Below are 17,815 nucleotides of genomic sequence, written 5' to 3' on the forward strand. Positions count from 1 at the left end.
ATTTTGTTTTGTTTTGTTCTGTTCTGTTTTGAGGCAGGAAAACCCATGAAAGCGTGGGTGGCATTATTCTATGGACTATTTGATGAAAATAGCAATCATGTTTTTGCTTTCTTTTATGGGTCAGGGGGTTTAGATGCAGAGAAGAAGAAGAAGAAGAAGAAGAAGAAGAAGAAGAAGAAGAAGAAGAAGAAGAAGAAGAAGAAGAAGAAGAAGAAGAAGAAGAAGAAGAAGAAGAANAGAAGAAGAAGAAGAAGAAGAAGAAGAAGAAGAAGAAGAAGAAGAAGAAGAAGAAGAAGAAGAAGAAGAAGAAGAAGAAGAAGAAGAAGAAAGTGATCAGAACACCAGCTGTCATCTCTCTGCTTTCTGACTGGACAAAATGTGACCAGCTGCTTCATGTTCCTGTCACTATGTCCTCCCAGCCATAATGGTCTGTACTCTGTCATTGTGAGACAAAATGAACACCCCTTTCCTCAAATTCCATTGGTCAGACATTTTGTTACAGCAGCAGAACTATAACTAACACAGTCTGTAAAAGTTTTACCACCTCTCAGTGCCATTACACTGGGACTCACTCTGCACACAAACCCTTGAGGGTTAAACTATAACAAGTATCCATTAACCAGGAATCTAGAAATCAAAGTTTTCGCCAAGGATGTATATTATCTTTGAAGATTTTATCTGTAGTCTCTCTGTAATACTCTAAAGAAGAACATGGAAAAGTCGAGGATGCCAATTGTAGAGGAAGGAAAAGGAGTCCACTGGGAGCTGATGACTCTTACCTCTTAGGTTTCTTCTGCAACTTTTGTGTGAAGGAACTTGTATTCTTAAAAGATAAACACATTGGGCAGTTTCATCAATTTTCTTTCTTTGGCATAAGCTAGAGTAGAAGTCTTGGTGTGTCTCAGTATGAGATTTCTTCTACCTTCTCCCTAGTACACAGCATTAAGGAATGTAAACATATGTCAATTATAAGTCCATCCTTCAAACGTACTGGCCACACGCAATGTCTCTAGTTAATCTCATTACCGACCTGGCTGCAGACTTCAACAGCTGTTCCATTCCCCCTGAAGACTCCACTCGTACTAAACCATTAGCGAGCAATGTGGGCTGACAGTTATGCAATGGAGAAAACTTACAAAGCACAGTCCTCAGCAAAATTAAGGAAAAAAAAATATCCCTTGTTACACATTTCTCTTTCCTAATTCTGTTCTCTACAGGATCTCTGGGAGAATTTTTCCCTCTTTGATTTCTTCCCATTATACACAGGGTCCTCTCTCTTCTCTATCAGGCAGTTCCAGATATTCCAAATTCATCTTTTCCTTTCTATCCAGCGTAATCCATCCCCTCCTTCCTAAACACTTAATATTTCTTAGTAACATCTTACCTGTTTTGAAAACCTATCCTTTGAAAGCTACAAGGTAGAACAAAGGAAGATGTTCTGATTTGGTTCTACACACCTTTTCTACTATTTTCTCATCATGACTGAGACAAAACGTGACATGAACATAGAAATTGGCTCAGGTTTCAATTCTTCTGACTTGTTTGTGTGCCTAACTATTGTACAGGCCTCTACTAAAAGCCCTGGTGCATTTTTATTGTACAGTCATTAGTATATGGGGGCCAATGTATCTGCCTGCATCTAACATTTGCAAACAGACACGAATAAATATAATAACCAGTAGATGAATGTCAGTAGAAATAAATAAATACATGAAATAAATAAATACAATAGAAAACCAGAGAAATTTCTTTAGACTTACATTTAAGCACTCCCATTAACTTGGGTCATTTACATTAAGAAAGATTCCTTCTCTTGCCAAGCTCTTGATTTCATCCTGTCTTCTTCTTGATTCCAAGAGAATCAGTTCCAGGAATACTTTTTTTTTTTTCTTAAATGTCAACATGAGTAAGTCCAGAATTCAAAGACCTTTGAATATCATTGTAAAGATAGCAGAATGGAGTGAGTATGGGGAACTAGCTATTCAAGTTCAGAGACAGATTGAGCCCTAAATATTCATAGTGGGCCGTATTGTTCAGTCGTGACCTCCAGGCTTCAGTCAGAGAAGAGCCTCTTTAGGCTTCAAATATTATGGAGGAAAAGTCATTTAATGATGAGTTGTGGCTTAAATACAAGTGGAGGGTGTGGGGAAATTGTCATTCAGAATACAGAGTGCTGAAAGAAAAGAGAAATGGACACAGAAACACCACCAACTTACATTGTTTAGAACCAGAAATGAAATCCAACATTATACACAAGCCAGGCCCTAAAAGTGGGGGCTCCAGAGTGTCTATCTGGTGAACAGTAGCAATGAAATAACTGTTGCCTTAATCAGTAGCTGGGAAAGTGTGTTGGGTGCCAAGGATCATGGGTAAGTAAGACCTACTAGTTTTCTTCATGCCTATTTATTGCTGTGTATGATTTCTAATGTTTCTAATGCAAGGGCCCAACTTTATTTCTACCCAAGTATTTTCTTGGCTACTAAGCTAGGACCACAGAGAGAAGGGGAGTGTGAATCAGTCCACAGGACTCCCAAGTCAGTATGGGGTTTGTGCTCCTTTACAGACTGCCTTGGTAACACAGATCCTTCCCTACTACCCTTCTTTCAAACTGTTATTTCTCTTGCTATCATATCCCCTCTGTGTCTAATTATTACTCACAAAATCCCTAAGGTCAGATCTTTCAACTCTTGTTTGTTCTGATGAAAAATAGTGGGATTTCACACTCAGTTCTTGGCCACTGAAATCTGCCTCCACAATTTCAAACATGTGTCTGTGCCCAAGACTTCAGAGGTGTTAGAGAAAGGATGCCCATGACTCGTCCCAGGAGTCCACTCCATCTTTAGGTAAAAACAAAACAAAACAACAACAGCAAAGCCAACAAACAAACAAACAGACAGACAGACAAAACAAAACTAGAGATTATTAATTGAAAGGACCACGACTTTATTTTTAAAGATCTTTTTAACACTTTCCAAGTGTTTATATATTAATAGCAAAATAATAATGCCCAATATTTATTGAGCATCTAATACATACTTTACCCTGTGTTGAGTTCACTAAAATAATGATCTATTTTATCATAATATTAGCCAATGGATGACAAAAATGTTGAATCAGTTTTATAAGAGACTAATGAGTAGATTGTTCTAATCTTGACTAGTATACAGTCTGAGATAATGCAGAATGCTATATGCTGAAGCTATATATCATGAATTAACAGAACTGATGAGTAAATCATAATAACTTTAAAAGATAAGGTGGATGACTCTAGTTTAGTTTCCAAGTAAGGAAAATCACTAAGCACAACAGAGAATCGGTTGAGAGAGTGTGGCACTCTTAGAGAAGAGAAGACAGCAATGAATATAAAAAATACACTCAAATTTGCCTAGCCTGGCAATGTCACATATACATAGGTGATAAGTCTACAGTTTATGATGGGCAAGAAGTATTAACTGAGGCTATAGAAAGCTGAAATTTAGAATAGAACCTAAACCTTTAATAAGAAATAGAATAGAAAAATGCAATTATTAAAATAGGAATTAAAAAGGGGAAATTTCTCCAAATTCTATGGGGGTGGAATCCAACCCTTCAGTACAGGTGAATTTGAAAAATGGACTCCACAATGCAAGTTCAGAAATCTCAGCTCAGCATATTAGTATAAAACATGATTATTGTGTTATAGCATCCCTGCAGCCCTTGATGAGAGACAAAACAACGTGCTTAGAAGCACAGATATACTCCTCAAATGCATACATTTCCCACAAGACAAAATTAGCTTTCTTGGAAGATGAATTAACCAAAAGCATGTACAAATTACATGAGCAATGGCTCACCACAGGAGAATTTCAATGATCATGGTTAACAGGGGACCCAACACTTCCAAGACACTGAAGACAACAGAACAGTCTAAAGGGACTACACAAAAGGAATATTCTAAAAGTATTAATTAAATGAACAGAAAAGCAGTAACCATAAAGAGACAATAAGACATTTTAAAGAAAGCTGTATTACTTTACAGAGAAAGAAACTTGAATGACTAGACAGTAAGAATTGAGTTCCTGAACTTAAGAATCTGCCATGTTAGTCTAATATCAAGCTAGATACAGCTGAAGAAGATGACTAGAGAACTGGAAGATCAATCTGAAGAATTTAATAGTCAATGAGTCAGAAGATAAAAATCTATGAGGGAAGAATAAGAATATCTCTTGGACAGAGCCAGAAAATCCAGCGTTTCATAGTATGTTTTATAGAAGTAGGAAGATGGGGCAAAGGCTGTACTAAAAGATGTGGGTATGGGCTTTGCAGATTGGATTAAACATATTATCAGGACGTGAATCCTCAACAGTGAATGAATTGAGCTTCTCAAGATAAAATAGCAAGTCAAAAGGGGAGGGAGTCAGATTGAGGTGCACTCATCCTGAGTGTCAAATTCGTCATTGTAACCAGCACATCAGTACCTCCATACTGCAAATGCATCTTTGACATCCTCTTTAAGGGATCAGATCATGACTAACCCATTAAGCCCTTAGTGCTCCAATACCCCTCTAAGATACTACTATGTGGCCCAATCCCAGTTCCAGTCAGGCAGCTTTCAACATGGCATTTCTTGAAATATGTTTTATGAAGAGAAGTTTTACCACATGGTGCTCTTTGCAGAGTGGTAAGTGGTATTTTACTGGTGAGATGTGTTGGGTTCTGTGGTCAAGTATGTTTGAAAACATTATGTATGGTACATCTTTTCCCTGAGTTAGTAAATATCAGCACGTTAAATTCAATGACTGGTCCTGATGATGATCTCTTATCCATTTCCTCCTAAACACTGAGAACTCTTGCCTTTCATAGGACTGCCCCAGCTCCACCAATGTGAACACAGGAGTACACCTTCCAGATAGTTCTTTTGTTATGAAGTGTAGTACCCTCTGAGGCACTCCTCTCTGTTTTTCATATAGCTGTTATTAACAGAGTAATTTTCTATATGAGAAGGACATCTTTTGTATCCTTTGTATGGCTAATGATTATGGGCCATAAGGATGAGATACCAACATCTTAGCCCACTCAAGTTCTTTTAAAGTAACAACCGACCCAGGATCAATCTGATTTCCAACAAGAAACATTTTTTTGTTGCTTATTCATGTTCGCTCCTGATGACCCGAGCCTCGGCTTTTGCTCTTCGTTGGGAGGTTCATGGTGAGGGACATGGTTTACTTTGGTCTAGTGGAGTAAGTGGGAGGGAGGAACCACTCAGTGATCAGGATGAGAAGCTTCCAAGGACAGGGCAGCCAATATGTGAGAATTAGAGTATCATCAACTACATGGTCAACTCTCTCTGAAATACTTGGATATGCCATGTAAGGGCTCTGTTGCATTGCTTTTCCCAGCTTCAGTTTCCAATTTTCTTTTATTATTCTTTAGAATTAGTTCCAGTTTCTTGGAATCTTCCATTTTGTATGAAATTCCATATTAGGGTGATGAGGGTGATGATGATGGTCATACTGGTGATGATGATGACAGTAATGATGATTATGAAGATGGTAATAATGAACTAAATGATGATATTAGTGGTGATTGTTTTGATGTTAGTGGGTATATCAATGATGATAGGGATGATAATAAACACAGCTGAAGATAATAAGCCTGTTGCTCTACTCCATCCTTTACCTGAACTGTCTCTTAGAATCCTCACAACTGGCCTGGCATTGGGCATTCATTGTGCTCCTTGTACAAATTGGGAAACTGAGGCTCAGTTAGCTGATTTAACTTATCCAGATTCACATAACTCAGCCATAGCAGAGGGGATCTTACCATAAAATTCGCTCCTTCACCTCTGATGCACACTGCCTTCCTAAGCAGCAATGACCCTGGACATAGCAGAGGAGCTGGAGACGAGCTGACACAGTTCTCCTTTTAAGAACATATGCTGTGGGATATTAATGTCCAAGACAGAGATCGATATTCTGTGATGGCAATGTGTGAATCAGAATGTGTTGGCACATCTTTCACAAGTGCCTGTCCTCTTAGCACCTAGAGGGCCATTTGTACATTTAATGTACATTAAAACCATCTGCACACTCCGGATGTACTAATCAACAGAATAATTTATGAACATGATGTGGCTCACAGATGGAGAAGTGCTTCACTTTATACCACCTCCGACTTTTAGTGACCACCTGAAACACCGTGTCGAAAAGACTCCTGAAATGTCTTCAAGGAGAAGTATAGTCAAAGAAATGCCTGGTGAAAGAAAGGAAGGAGGAAGGTGTGGCTATGCGTACCAAGCATTTGCTATCTCTGTTTAAGGAGAGTTACCCATATGCTCCTAGGAGAGGATCATCTTTACATTAACGAATGCCTTAGTATTTAATGTTATTAAACGTGGAAGGAGAAATGAATCCAAACCTAGCATCTTCCTGTGACACTGAGCCTTCGCCTCTCACGGCACAGTGCAGACAGGAATTGCTCTTTCCCTATCATTCGCATGGCTGTGACTGCAGTACCTGACAAAGATAGCATAAGAGAGGGGTGGTTTGCTTGGGCTTGTGGCTTCATTCATTATGGTGGGGAAGGCGTGGTGGAGCAGGTGAGCTCAATGCAGTGGGAATCTGTGTCAAGACTTGCTCACATAGCTCCAGACCAGGAAGCAGAGAATGCAGCAGAAGTTGGGGGCCAAGGAAATCTTTGAAGGCTCTCCCTCAATGACCTGCTTCCACAAGCTGCTACGTGGTTCCTAAAACTTTCACAACCTTCCCTCACATAGCACCACTGGCTGGGAACAAACCTTAAAAACATGAGCCTGGAAGTGTGTTTCAGATTCAAATTTAAGCAACAGACAAGAAGCTCATAGTTGTCAACTAACTTTCCAAGACCCACACTAGCAGGGGTAAGACATGGCATGTAGCTTTTTTTTTTTTTCCATACTAAATGACAGCACGCCACTTCCTAAAATTCTCAAACTTCAACAAAATGTCTACTGGGATGTGTGATGATTCCAGGATACCCAACACTTTCCTCCTTTCTGGCTGAAAAACGCACCCATTTCAGAACACAAGTGACGCTGAGGAAACACACTCTGTTAGACCAGATCGTGCCTCCCAAAGGTGGCAGGTTTGCATCACGACTTTACATAAATGCTCTTGGCACTGGCAGTGGGCGTCAGGCAGGAGGATGGCTCTGCCACAAGACAAATATAGAGCTGCCATCCTTAAAACTCTAGCAAGAGACTAACCCTCAAGAGAGATGCCATGCAATAAATAATTTTTTGCCACAACACATTGCTTCCCTTTGCATAAATTTAACACCCCATTCTCTGTACAATATGTGATCTTCCTGCTAACTCTCCACAGACAGAAATAGCTCTGGTAAGATGTGATAAAGGAGAAGTGGCAGAATGGAAGGGAGACAGGACACACTGAAGACCTTGACCTTGATGCCCGCTTTTCCTCCGAGGATATTATTTTCTGAATATTAAGACTATTCAGAAAGTGATGACAATGCAGCAAATACCAGTCTGAAGGAATCCCCAGAGCATGATGTAATTTCTAATTTTAGACTCTAGAATATCGGTTCCCTATTTGCTCTGCAAGGTGCCACCTGGTTGCAAGCTTGCCCTTCTTCCCGTTGCAATAGCTGACATATTCCTCACCTTAGACATGAAGCCTCAGCACCAGGATCAAGAGCCAATCTTGCCTCCAAGGAAAGGACTCACTTCCCCCCCCCCCCAAGTCTATATACTACTTCAGGTTGCTCAGGAACTTTTGATGCACATATGCAAATTAATAGAAGTATTTCTGGAATGTAGACTGTTAGATATTTCAAATCTACTTAAGTCATTTTTCCTGTAGTTTATATTTCAAACATGGCCTTTGGGCAATAGAGAATCTTTAATTTAGAATAGTATGGCATGTACCCTATGGTCTCCATAGTTTATGTAACTTTGGCATTCAGTCTAAAAAGAATGCCTCTCTCCTTTGGAAAGAAGATACCTGGTTAGATAAGTTCATCTTAGTGCTTCATCATTGCCATAATTCAGTACCACAATCTGCTTGTGTTGTCTTCTTCTGATTCTTGTCATTCCGAGAGTGCCATTTACTGTAACCCATCTTCCTGTAGCCACAGATTTCAGTGTGACCACACAATCTGTAGATTCCATTCCTGGAAATTGGGCATCAGGAGGAATTCCAAGGGACAGGGAAATGGAACTTTTAGTCAATTCTAGGCATGTAGTTTGATCACTAAGGTGCAAGAAAAATGAAATTTCACACACATAAAATTTGGCCATGGCAGGGCAGGGGGAAGGTATAGGAGACTTTTGGGATAGCATTTGAAATGAAATGAAGAAAATATCTAATAAAAAAGTTGGCCATGGATTTTCAAATTTCAGGTGACAAAGTCACTACTTTGAACAGAATCTAAAAGACTACAGGCCCAGATAAAAACCAAGAGCAAAATGATTTCAGAAGGAGTTAAGTCAAGGACAGTAAGTGACATGATGTGCTGCCACTCTATACTGTCTCACTGTCAACAGCCTCCCCTGACCTGGTAGCCAATGTCTGTGTCTGCACTGGCAGTAACTAGTTGAGGTTATTCACACTGGCCAACTGGAGGAAGCAGGGTACTTCTGTCCCAACTGCTTCAGTTCTAGGAGTGACTTGGATTTTCCCAGTTCATGTACATGGGCCTATAATTAATCCTAACTCATCGCTTTCACTAATGTTTCAGGTACCATTTGGTTATGTGCAACCCAAGGAAATGGATTAATGGACTAACAAAATAGAACTAAATGCCAGCTATCGTCTTTCCAGACAATCCTTTTGCTGCCTAATATGGCAACGATGAGTAGTTGTGCCAAGTATCACACCTGTCTGGTATGTTATGTGCCTCAAATAGACTTGGAACTTAATATTTTACGAACACTTATTCCAAAGTTCTGAGTTCTGATGTGGTATTACATTACTAGAGTGCTTGTGGGCATCAAAGGTCAATCATGTTGCTTGTATGCTATCATTAACTCAATGGCATAATCATAGGAACTTAAGCCTCTGAGTGAGAACATTGACAGTTAAACTCCAGCTGGACTCCTATGACTCTACTGCTTCTGTCACTCAGCCCCTGCCCATGTATTACCATACCTTATTACCTAATGACGATGTATTGCCCTAAGACCTCAACCCCACTATAACTTTGTTCTCGCTGAATATTGAATCTATATATTTTAACTGTGAACCAGTGCTGGGGGACTATGGCACTCTGGCCTTCCTCTAGAATAAAGACAGTCTGCTGGGTTAGAATAACTCAGCTAATAACCATCTTCACTGCTTCCAAGCCACATCAACATGTCAATAACCAACTATTCTAAATATTTCCATCCCAGCTTACTCTTACCTGGATGCACTCAGCTGCAGTGAATACCAGTGATGTTTTTCAAATGCAAAAATGCAGAGGCCATCTCTGCAACCTAGAGGTCCCTAGAGGAAGAGAACAGATTGAAAAGATATGCATTGTAAAGGGAATGTATTATACTGGCTCAAGTTATTGGGGCTGGTTAGTCCAACATTGGCTGTCTACATACCAGAGAGCCTGGAAGTCTGCTAGCTACTCATTCCATTCAGTTAGATGACTCAACATTCCCAAACTGGTGCTGATGGTCTCAGAAGAGATTCATTATAAACCTGCTCAGAGATGTGCCTTTTTGATCCCAGATCCAATCAAGTTGAAAAATCAAGATTAACCATCACATTATCCTTCTCTTTGTTCACATCTAGCCAGCCACTCAGTTCTGTTAGTTCAGCTCCCCTTAACTTTCCAGCAGAACCTACTTCTGTCTGTCTTTATGGTAAGCATGTTGGCCTAAGCAACTAGCATCTTACACCCTGACTCCACCCTGTTTCCAATCTTTCCCTCTACTATTTTTTGCACAACAAAGTCAGAGTGAGCTTTTCAAACATATGTGGAATTTACAAACTGGAATGCGCTGAGCTCTAAGTGTTTCTCTTTGTCTTAGCCTCTGTCTATTTTCCTTACTCTTAGCTTTTAAGATTTGTTTTTAATTATATGTACACATGTGTAGGTATGTGCATGTGAATGTGGGTGCCCACTGAGGTAAAAAGCATCCAGTCCCCTTGCAGCTGAATTTATGGGCAATTGTGAACCATCCACTTTGGGCATTATGAACTGAACTTGAGTCTTTGTAAGAGCACTAGCCACTCATAGCTACTAAGCCATCTCTTGCAACTTCCTTAGATAAATTTTTCCTGGACAAATTTTACAGCATTCTATCATAGTCCATTTTATACTTCTACAATAGAATACCTGGGATGGTAACTTATAACCAGTTTGGTATTTACTCTAAAGGCTGGACAGCCCAACACCGAGAAACTGCCTTGAGATCTTGATGTATCATGATGTGAAAAGAATGCATGACCGAGTGAGGGGCTATGTATGGCTAGCAAGCAGGGGGCAGGCATCAGCCTTTCTCCTCAAGAACCTGTGCTCAGGATAACCAGTCTGTTGGTATGACCAGGGTCCTTGTGGTGATCAAGTCACCCTTACACGTGGAATTCTCAACACTGTTGCATTGGGAAGTGGGTTCAAAACCTATGAGCTTTTGGGAAGACCTGTTTTAATTCATAGAGCTTGAAAGAGTTAAAATTCCTTGAATGTATCACAACTGCAAAAATATCCATTGCCTGTGTTCATTGTCTGCATTAGTACTTATTTATGTCTACCCTTCCAGGGAGATTAATTCTATAAAGTGAACACTGTGTGAAGTTTTTCCTGTTTCCCTCAAACCTAGTTCCCCTATGAATTTAAGGCCCAATAAATATTTAATGAGTTAATTTATGAATGAATGCCACAATACATTCAAGCGGTTACTAAGGCCTACCTAAATATTCATTATTCTGGAATGTCTCAAAGGAGAACCTGTGAGCCAGACTGGAGCAGACGAATCTTCAAATTCTGTCTAGGAAATCCCTTGCTTCTACCTCTCATTGTCTTCATGTTAAACACTCCTTGCTGCTTGGTGTTTTCCTGTGAAAGGAGAAGTCACAGAAGTTCACAATGATGCTTATGAACCTGTCACCAGAGGGGCCACTGGCCATTATCCTGAGTTCACTAAGACACTTAACTTCCATTTCATTTTCCATCCTTTTCTCCTCTACACAGGGTGAGGGAAACATTTCATTGTCTTCACTTATCATCGTCTATAAAAAAATTAAACTAATAAATTAGGGGATAGTTTTAGGTCTTATACAAAGATTTGCTAAAGGGATTCCTTGAAACATGGTGCTCTCTAAGGACACTTAAAATTGGATTTGATTTACAAAAATTTGATTTGCACATAACTACTGAGGAATGTATTGATTGCTTTAAGTGAGCTGCACAAGGACATAACTACCTTTAATCTTTTATAACAAAAGTGGCAATTAAAATTGCTTTTGCTGAGCAATTTTGAGGGTCGATCTCTTTCTTGGTTTTCTCTTACCCAGAAGACTCCCCCATTTCCCCAACCCTTCTTTCTCCTAATTAAAGGAAGGAAAATTTGTATTCTTGGTAGAAAATAGTTTCTGGTAGAATCCCGTGTTCTTCTTACAAATGCTATAAAAGCCAAGTTTGAAGTTTAAGTTCATTTGGTCCCCTTCAGTTAATGCAATTTCTTTTAATCTCACTTCCCAGAGGTACCATTAGAGGATTCATTTGTTGGTTATTAAAAAGCAGTCAATTACCATGTTTGCTGGACTTGTGTTCCCTGGCTATACTGTCATTTTTATCTTCCCCCCAAAAGCCTGCCTTTGTTTGGGGCCTGTTTGTTTGTTTCGGTTAGCCAGTGGTGTGGAATGCCTAATAAGGAATCCTGACAATAGTTTGCTCCATCTCTAGATTGAATTTCTTTATAGATCAACGTCCGTAATTTATTTCCCAACTGGTCCTGATCAATATAGCTTGGCTCAGCTTAAGGGTAGAGGAACTAACCATGGTGCTGATGGGGGCTCAAAGCACTACCTTCATAAGGACCCTCTTTGATAGTAACCTGTCAAATTGACCCACAGCCTGTACCAGAGTCTGGGTCTGAGCTGTGTCCAGGTTCCAAAGCTGTCATTGTCTTGTTATCTTTGATTTCATAAAGCCAGAGGCCAGAGAGGCTTTTACAGAATCAGCATGAGTGAGGATATACGCATTAAGCACACTGGGATATATGAGCCCAGACCAGGCTCTGCTGCAAACTGGCTGCTGGATTTCAGTGACTAGACAATTTTGTTTTAGCTTCTGTATTTTAAGAGAGTTGGGCTTGTTGATTCCTTGTGCTCTACTAGTTTTGACTTGCTCAGGTTTCTGCATGAAGGCCTTGTTTGTCAGCTCAATGGTCACCACCCCGGGTAAAATCCATGCTTTTAGATCATGAAAACAATGGAAATGCTCTGATGTATGCATTCCCAACTAGATTTTTCCAAGTTCCTGGTTTTGGTTCCTTGGCATAGGCCCATTGTTTTTCTTCTGGCTCTGATTTCTTCTCTGTAAAATGATGACATACAATTCTGTTATTTGTCCATTAACAGGCAGCAGTATTGACAGAGGTCACCAATGTGAGTAGCACTGTGGAAGCTAAAGTAGACTGTGAAGAGGATAATGTTAATCAAACAGATGCTGCATTGCCAGAGGGCAGAGGCATGCATGTCACCCTGGAGCCTCATCTATCTGGCATTCTCTTGTTCTTCATTCTTCTCTCCTCTCTGCTGCAGCTGTGGTTCATACTGGGCAAGAAATTATAGCTTGTTTACAAACTATCTACGTGGAGAGACTCTTTACTCTGAGCAGTGACATTGATGCTTCAGGGGTATACAGATTTACCTAGCTAGCCTGTTAACCTCACCTGGACGAAAACACCAATACCCACTGGGCAGCCAATCAAATCTCTCTGCCTATCACATCAAGAGCACTTGGTTTGCAGTATCTCCAGGGACTAGAATAAGTCATGTGGATGAGCTGACCTCATACCCCTTTAGGTTAGCAGGGACATTCACAAACTATTCAGTAAGGACATAACATGAGGCAGGTTGTTGCTATTAATTTTATCCCTTCAATGTTGTCTCTGTAAGACTTAGTTCTGAAAGTATAATTATCCTCAAATTATATATAGCAATGATTTTTAAAATATTTATAATGTCCTACATTTTTACTCTGAGCAAAGTTTTGCACTGAGCATATTACATAAATGATTCTACTTGGTATATACTTTGCAATGTCTCTGTGAGGTGTTCAATTAGTAACCTTTCTGGAATGAATGGGCAAAATGATGAATTAATACAATTCAATAATGAACAAGTGTTGACACCTTTCTACAAGCTAGGCATCATGTTAAGCTTTGGAGATTCAGATATGAGTCAAATATCCCAGAAGGCAATTCTTATTGACTTTGGAGTCTAAATATGTTGACCTCCATTTGTAAACAAACAAACTGAAAACACAGCAGATGAATTAACTTGATCAAGGTCATATAGCAAGATACATTTGGCTTTGACCACAATGGGATACCAAATACAGACAGATCTTCCTGACCCAAATTGTTGATAAAACTATAAAAATTGCATGAAGATAATGTTTCTAGGCACTGGGCATCAAGGAACTCAGGACTGAAAGTCTGAAATCAATGATAATCACACATGATGAATTTCACATTTTTTTCTGTCTTTCAGCTTAGGGGCGCATTCTTAAGTTGTACATGGAATGATGGTGGTCCACCTGAAATGATATTGCTGAGCTGAGAAAGTTGGCACTGAGTTTACTTCCGAGAGTACTAGAGGTAGAAGCTACAAACTATAGGAGATGTATATGTACATGTATAACAGTTTTCTAAATACTCAATTGAAACCTATTTTCCATGCAGGAGGAGGAACTTATGAGCCTAAGATGATGAACAAAGGGTCATTTGTCTGGGAATGCAGAAAAATGGAAGATTCTTGAGGTCTTTCCCCAGCAGTATAAGAAAGGGTTAAAAAAATTTCTGAGGAAGAGTTTCTGAGCAGTCAATGAGCAGAGAGAGAGAGAGAGAGAGAGAGAGAGAGAGAGAGAGAGAGAGATTTTGAATTATCAAACTGCCTGTAAAATCTATAGAGAGCTCTAGGATCTAGGATGGCAGGATTGCAGCTTTCATGACTTAACATGGGTTAGGGTGGGATTTTGGGTGATACAGCTGCTTTTGAGTCTTTCCCTCTATATTACCTGTCTCCCATACTCCTCTTAGCAATAACAATAAAAAAAATTCATTGCTTCACCTGATTAGAAATTAGTACAATCATTACTTTGGTTTGTGATGAGTTCTCTCTCTTGGGTATATAGACATGAGTATATTGCATATCCCTAGGGAAGGTTTACCACACAGTGCCCACAGATAAGCGTAGCTCTCACCACTCACCAAAGAAACTTCTTGGGGAAACAAGTGGAGACTATTACAGAGATCCACAACTAGCCTTTATGCGGAGAATAAATTATTGTGAGGTGCCCAACCCCAACTGATATATAGACAACACAACTTCTGTACCTAAAGCTCAGGAAGAACCATGGCCAAGAGGGAGGAAAGATTGTAATAGCCAGAGGCCCAGGTTGCCTTCTGTAATATAGTGTCTTCTAGACATGACAGGGAAGCTATACTAATTAACTCTTAACAATATGGTTGTCCAAACAAACCTGTATAAAAACAACATCAGTGGACATGCCAAAGAGGATAGAAGAAATTTGACAAGGTTCCATTCCTTGATTAAGAGCTACAGGCAATCAATGACAGCTGAGAGAGAGAGAGAGAGAGCCAAATTTCACTAGGTATGAGATCCCCCCCCATTAGACTATCTAGTTCCAAGCAGTCAGCCCTAAGCACATGTACATAAAAACAACAGTAAATGAACTAATGTATACACAGACACACATATATAATATTACATATATTAGTCCATTTATATATATTTATGTATTATATATATTTGTATATATATAAAATAATTAAAGAAGAGTTAATGAACTGAGAGGTGGCTGGAGGGACATAGGACATGGGAATGAGGAGCACAAATGATGTTGATACTCATGTATGAAATTCTCAAAAAATTGAACGAATAAATTAAAAATTGTTAGGCATGAAAGGAAGTCATTGGAGTAAACTTTAAGGTGTACAAAAATAAACCAATGGATACTAACCGCAAGGTAATATAACCATTAAAATTTGAAGGCAGAGGCTTTCAAAAAGCTACCATGCATACATTTAAGTTTCCCCAGAGGAAATGATAATCACCTGAAGATCACTGAGCCCTTGGACCCTTTTCAGCCCTTGGACCCTTTTCAGCCCTTGAGACATGTCATACACAAAGCTTGGGTGATAGGGAATTTGAAATCCCACCTACTTCCCTGGATTCTGATCCCTTACTGGCTGTCTCAGATGTGGTTGGCCACTTTGATGTCCTGACAGACTCTTCACACCACGAAGCTTCTCAGCTCGACATGGGTTACAGACATTGGATGGGCATGACCTAAGGCTGTATGGTCCAGGGTGGTGGTTTGGAGGAGGGACTCCTGAGTGGCTGCTTGACTGTAGGCCTGGACCTTTCTATAGGAACTCAGTGTAATGGCAACCCACCTATTACAGTTGATGTACAGACATGACATCTGACTTAGTAGAACATAGTCATGTGACCGCTATGCATCAATCCCTGAATTTCCCAGTAGGTTTGACCTTGTCACCTGTCCAGTTATTTGAGGATCATCTTTAAGCTACTACTTCTCCTGCCATTCACTTCACAAGATTGGTTTTGATGATACCCTGAGACAACTTCCGGGCAGAAGACAGTGAAAACAGGGAAAAAGCAAAAGGCTCCAAAGAAGAGAAAAAGAGAAATCCTAAAGAGCCCCAGAAGCCGGTCTATGTGTATGCATTATTTGTTCGTGATCCTCAGTTTGCCATCAAGGGACAGAACCCTCATGACACCTTTAGTGAGGTTTCAAAGATCATGGCTTTCTGGTGGGACAGTCTTAGAGAAGAGAAAAAAAAAGTGTATAAATGGAAAACTGAAGTGTCCAAGAAAGTATCTCAATGTGCTAACTGCTTATAAAGACAAGGGTGTATGTGTCAGGCTACTGTGGAAATAGATCTCACATTACAGTTATTGACTCCTTCACCACCTCCTGTGTATTGAGATCCCATCATCTCCACCACCAACCTCAACAGAGTCACCTGCTTTGACCCCTTGTACTGTAGTTAATTCCACATTATCTTCTTAAGTGGCAAACTTGGCATCTTCTGGGGCTAAATCATCCCAATATGACCAAGTTGATTATTACCAAGCAAATGTTGCCCTCCTTTATTACCATGTCTCAAGGAGGAACGGTTATTGTTATCCCCGCCACAGTGGTTACCTCCCCGGGGCTCCACTAGACCAAACAAGTACAACTACTACCCAGCCCAGCCAACAGGTTGTCACTCGGTCAGCATTGCAGGCAGCAGCAGCTCCTGCCTTCTGTGCAACTGGCTCCGCCCTGACTGTAGCCCCTTCCGTGATAACAGATACCTCATCCCTCAACCCAATAGCGAGTCATCATTCTGCAGCAGCCTCTTCCACTTCAGGCCATGTGACAGTCCCTTCAGAAAGTTAGAGTCAACTTAGAACAACAGCCACCTTCTTGGCAGAGCAAGATGTTGCTCCCACCCACTCTGAAAATGTAGACTATTCTGATTCCTACAACTGTGGACAGCAGTCATAAGCACCGTATGAACTGCAGCTCCGAGGCCCACATGGTAGAGGCAACTTCTGAGACAGTCTGTGAAAATGGTCACAGGTCTGGTTCCTGAGGTGGAGTCTCCTCAGATGAATGTTGAATTGGTGAGTGGGTCCTCTGTTACACTGTCGCCCCAGCCTCAGTGAGGGACATCTGGTCGTGAGCACCCTTCCATTATCAGGAAGTAGGACAATGAATGCTGCAGCAACGGATGTGTGGAGAAGCAGTGTGGGGAATGTGTTCTTGGCCTGCATAGCCTCTAAGAATCCAATCTCTGTGCTGTTTCTGAAGTAGCCTTTCTTCTTCTCCCAAGCACTGAGGATTCATCTGCTGGTCACAAGTCAAAAGAGCCTGGTTTTGAAACATAAACTGGGCTTCTAGTAGGTCATGACCTCTACTCATGGTCCTTTACTTTGTTTTCTTTCTCCAGCAGAGGCCAGAACATGTAGCAAGGGCACTGAATTTACTGTAATTGGGAATTGCTTTTTACTCGAAACTGCAAGCAAAAACACCAGGTTAATAGCACGGGGAAAGGTGAATGGAATAGGGAAGCAAATCATAGGGGGTTATTAGAAGAATCGTGTTGGTAAAATTGTCAAAGACTTGCTTTAAACATTATTAAAATGATGCAAAAGTACTTAGCTTTGATCCTAGGAGAAAACAGTGCTGGGATAAGAGAGGCTTGGGGTGACAGCTCAGTGGTAAAGTGCACTGATTTTAATCCCAAATTAATAAATGAGTTTTAAAGAGGAATGAAAACACTGATTTAAAATAAAACATCCCTTTAAAGGGGAACTATTATTAATCTATGTAACACTTTTAAGAACGAAGGTTTGGGGAGTGTGGAATTATTGCCCAGCACTAACAAAACTCTGGGTTTAGTTTAAAGGCAGGAAGAACAGGTCAAGGTCGTCTTTGGCCACTAATGAGTTTGAGGGGAGTCTAGGGCACGTGAGACAAAGACAGAACAGAGTTTTTGCAGATCATGGTGGCCCAGACCTTTAATCCCATTATTTTGGGGGTGGAAGTAGGAGGATTTTTTATGAGTTTAAAGTCAACTTGT

At 40.3% G+C, this 17,815-nt stretch overlaps 1 pseudogene; it reads left to right on the top strand.

Moving 5' to 3' along the window:
• The first annotated feature begins 1,003 nt into the window (after nucleotides 1–1,003).
• Nucleotides 1,004–17,046, top strand: LOC110335142 (annotated as a pseudogene).
• The last annotated feature ends 769 nt before the right edge of the window (nucleotides 17,047–17,815 follow it).

The sequence above is a fragment of the Mus pahari genome, chromosome 17, assembly GCF_900095145.1.
Source record: "Mus pahari chromosome 17, PAHARI_EIJ_v1.1, whole genome shotgun sequence".
NCBI lineage: Eukaryota > Metazoa > Chordata > Mammalia > Rodentia > Muridae > Mus > Mus pahari.